Source organism: Rhyacophila brunnea, unplaced genomic scaffold, assembly GCF_057557595.1.
Source record: "Rhyacophila brunnea isolate RB1 unplaced genomic scaffold, BYU_Rbru_1.0 scaffold_12, whole genome shotgun sequence".
Taxonomy (NCBI): domain Eukaryota; kingdom Metazoa; phylum Arthropoda; class Insecta; order Trichoptera; family Rhyacophilidae; genus Rhyacophila; species Rhyacophila brunnea.
In genome coordinates, this window is record NW_028232774.1 from 17416408 (window position 1) to 17421288 (window position 4881).

Genomic DNA, 4881 nt, shown 5'->3' on the forward strand with positions numbered 1-4881 from the left:
TCCTAGGCAATTATTTAAACCCTACCTCCCTAATAAATATAAATGTGAATAACCTAAAGATATGTCAATGTTTAAAAAACACCAACAGAGTCATTCGTCTTTAAGTATTAAATTTAGCATTCACATATACCTACATAAATATACTGTATCTAAGCTTATCGAATCTTCTACTAACACACGCAAACAAAGGTTTGGTATAATCAAAAGTTTTTTGTGTAGTTTGATGTTGTTTTATTTGAGAACTCAGAACTGTCCACATTATTAGGTATATGAATCGATTAATGCTTCCAACTATTACGCCTACCTACCTACTTTGGCATATATTGTATTATTTTGAGGACTGACTTTGAGAAGTCTGTGAAGTCTACTGGATAAGAAGGCCAGCTAACAAAGCCGTAGATTTTTTAATGCGAGTCGATTACCGATTCGACTCACGCTAAAAAATATAATATTTTATTTTCATTATATATCAGTAAAACACTGAAGATGAACTAAAGTTCAGATTCTAGTCCCGTAAATAATGCTGTTTTAGGAGTATTTTTCAGTTACTTACTACAGTCTTTCTTCTGTCAGCATGCACCCTTCGTCACTGTAATTACTCTCTCTTTCACATTGTAACGCTTACAAGTTTGTAGTAATTGTCCTTCAAAAAAAGCATGTAGGCACTTAGATACATTGCTAAAGTGAGACGAGATTAAGTAACGTTTCCTTGTTCTCTCAAAGGATAAAATTGACATTTTTTGATTCAATATATATCTGAGAGGGTTGGCTAATATTCCTACGCGGTAGCTTGTAGTAGGGTGCGGCACTCAGTGGTGACTTGCGGTGGACTTTGGGTAACAGTCTACTGCAAACTACCGTGTGTGTGAAAGAGATTATTGAAAATACGAAATGATCAGGACAGCTGGAAAAGGTAAAGTTCACATATCAAAACCTTGACCTATTCACGCTAGAGCAACATGTTAATTTTTTTTTTTTAATTATTAAAAGTTAAAAATTATCCGTTAATGTTAAGCATCATATTGTTTTTTTTTTCAAAAATATTACAAAAGTACCTACAGTCAACCCATTTTACCAGATTAAATGAACTGGCTTTTACATGGTAGAACTCTAATTACAATGATTTTAAATACATTAAAGTAGAAATCACAAAAACAAACAATCAATCTGACTTTATCCAATAAAAATATAATATTATGTTATATTTTTCACATTACATTTAAAGAGGGATTAGATTAAAATATGTTTCACGTTTTAATTTAACAATAAATTTCTATGTCTTTCGCCTTTACTACATAAATTATAATATTATTTATACAAAATTAATTTTATCATTTTAGATGGGTAAAAATAACGTTAAATTTTGTCATACAATATTTTGTTTCAATAATCTCTATGAGTGTTTATTTATTTTTTAATAAAGCATATTGAAATATAAATTTTTAACAATAAAATGAAGATGAAATAATATGATCAAAAAAAAACGTAATACGATGAAGGGATGTAGGTTTTCTAAATTTATTTCAAATTTGTGATGATTTTAGAAAATTGAAAAAATTATTTAAGTAAGTATATAAATTATATAAAATAAAGTATGCAATTATATGCCCAGTAACTATTAATAATATTGAAACTCCAATGCCTTACAGTTATTATAAAATATGTAAATGTGCCAAATAAAATACCTGCTTAATAAAAAAACCAATGTCGTTTTATTTCTTCACAATGTATTCTGACTGAAATAGTTTCTACTACTACTACACTTCAAAGCTGCAAGGACTGTATTTGGTAGAAAAAAGCCTGTGGCGTCCTTTACCAGGTCACTTCAGCGAGTTGGAAACTTTCCAAGTACTCTTCATTTTACGACTTTTCCGATGACTACCAATTTCTCTAGATTATCGATATGGCCAAATAAACCGAGTATGCATTTTACAATATTTACACACAAGTTCATGCTGAATTTGCAGCTCATTCGTTGTTCTGCTTGAACAACTACCTATGCCAGTATTGGCGAACCTATGACACGCGTGCCACAAATGGTACGTACGAAAATTTACCTGGCACATGAACGATGTATAAATTTATTTTTATATTTCCGGACTATCTAGGTTCCCACCACCACCCGTCATGTATGTACAGCCGTGGATATGCACGGCCGCCTTCCATGACGCTATAAACGTGTCTAAAAGAAATGATTTTAAGTGCTCATTCAGTCCCGAGACGGAGCCTCACGGGACTGATGCTACAACCATGGCCCCCACAAGGGGGGGCTGACAGGGCCCTAGCCTGGTGGCCCGGGCTCAGGGGGGGGCCGGCGAGGCGAGACGACCAGATAAATAAGATAAACACAGATCACAAATAATTTGCTTCACTAATAAAAAAAAGTCGACTGCGGTGCTATTGTCTTTCAATAATATATATTATTATTTTAAATTATGTGGTTTTACGATATAATTTTTAATTGCGTATCAATACTCAACAACTCCATAATTTAAATGGATGTATTAAAACAAACCTACACATTAATTTTACCGCGTACAACATTTTGAAAACGCTACCGTAGAGCGTCACACTGTCTTTATCCTTATCGATAGATAGCCCCGCCCCGCCCGCGAAAAATAATCGCCTGGGGGCCCGCTTCAGGATGTGAGGGCCATGGCTACAACCATGCACCGTAGTGCTTAAAGAAGAAAGTTAAGAAAGGAAAAAAATGGACTGGCTCTGCTGTCCGCTGACGTTAAGCGCCCTATATATCAGCATACTGAGTGACACGAATTGCAATAAATAAGTCTACAGAGGAGTCAGGACTATCTTGCTCCCCATTCGTATGGGTCGTCGCTGCAAATTTCTTGAATACCGAAAAGTTGGCCTCGGTTGCTATCAGATCTGCGTGGCCAATTGGGCCCGTGTGAGGACGGACCCTGCCAAACAGCTCCGCGCGTTCAGGTTCCATAAGCGGGCAATCGACTCTTCATTTATATTTGTGTCGCTAGATTTCAAAATCAAAGTCCATAATCGATGAATAGGAGAAAAACAGCTTTTTGTTTTCTCAAGTATGCAGTCACAAGGGTGAAAGTTTATATTATTTCAAGTATAGACTATTTATAATTAATAAGTTCCACATTTTGATAATGCAGGTATGTTAGAAAGCAGTAGTTCTTCAGCAATTTACAAAAAAGTCAAAAATACCTGGCTGGACACCTATACATTTTTAAGTTGGCAACACCGCCGTTGATATAAATGTCATTTACGGTGTAGCCAAGAAATTTTGTTATTATTGAAGGTTAAGTTTGTTATTGTTTACAATAATAATTATTATATCCTGTTGATCGCCGTATCAAGTGTATTTTTTAATAAATTCTATTTAACATGGCTAGTGGTAATAATAAAAAAAATATTAGAATCGAGCAGCAGTCTTTCAAAGTTGACTACGGAGCATGGCATGATTAACGGAGGCTATGTATTTTGTGTTCTGGAAAAGTTGTACTTATACAAAACTTCTTCAGTAAAACGGTATTATGAGACAAACCATAAATCACTTCTTTAGAAAATCAAGGACAAAAAAAAGAGTTTATTGGTCGGGCAATTGAAAATAAAAATATTTAATCAACAAACCTAATGAAATTTATCGGCAGTCATTTAAAAATAACAGCTGCTTGTTATTTTGTCTCATACATAATCGTTAATAATTACAAGATAAAAAGAACTTTTTATATACAACGTTTTAAAATTTTATGTTGAATCATATAAACTTGACTTGACTAGCTTAAACGATCAAAAAAAATTATACCTGATAGAAATACTGAATAATGAAATGTCATTTCATATTGATTTCCATAGTAACGCACGTATATATTATTTATAATAATTTAGTTGCTAGGACCCCCTAGCAACCAATAATGGTATCGAAATAACTTTTCATACAAAACAGAATTAACTGAAAATGAATTCAATGCTACTTAAATATGGCTAAAAGTATTAAAAGAATGCATTGGCATCGTGTTCTGATACATTCTAAAAGTTTCAAATGCCTAAATAGTAGGGAAGTTAGTTAAAAATGGATTGCCAGATTTGTACCGGACAAATAACCACCGGATAAATAAGTATACGACCTAAGAAAAACGTTGTAAAAATGGAAAACCGTTCAGAGATGGGGTATATATTAATATGAAAGAAACATGGGTAAAATGCTCCCACGACCTATTTGAAAATTTGAAAACAAGGAAAAAAATATTCAAAGAATAAAAGATATGCAATCGGCTAAAACCATAGTGAACAATAGAATCTTATGAACTCAGTTGTAATTTTAAAACTTTTTAAATAGAAAATTTTCCCCCATTCTCGGCTCGTCAAACAGCCGAAAAATATTATTTGGGAAATTTTGGCACGCGCACATCTCGCCAACTCTGACTTTTGCCATTTATAGTCAGGTCACATCACGATATTGTGAATTTCGATCGTATAGTTATTGCTTATATTAAGTAACTATTGCAATAAATGAAGATTTTCGATTGCACTAATTTGTGTAACCATTATTTTCGTTATAAAATAATAATCATTATGTATTATCAGCTCACCGTATTTCATTATAAGTATTATGCAATAACTATCACTATGATCTAAATTTACAATTTCGTGCCGCGGCCTGACTATAGAGCAGGGGCGGCTCTACCTTAAGGGTTCATAGGGACCATCCCCATTTCGTTATCATGTGGAGAATGCGTAAAAAACGTCCGATATTTTTATCATTGTCATTATCATAATATACCTACTTAATTAAATATTTAAATGAATTATTTAATTTATTTCATTTATCTTAACCCGTCGCAATTTTAGAGAGATATTAATTATTATTATTATATAAATAAATAAAGCAATAAT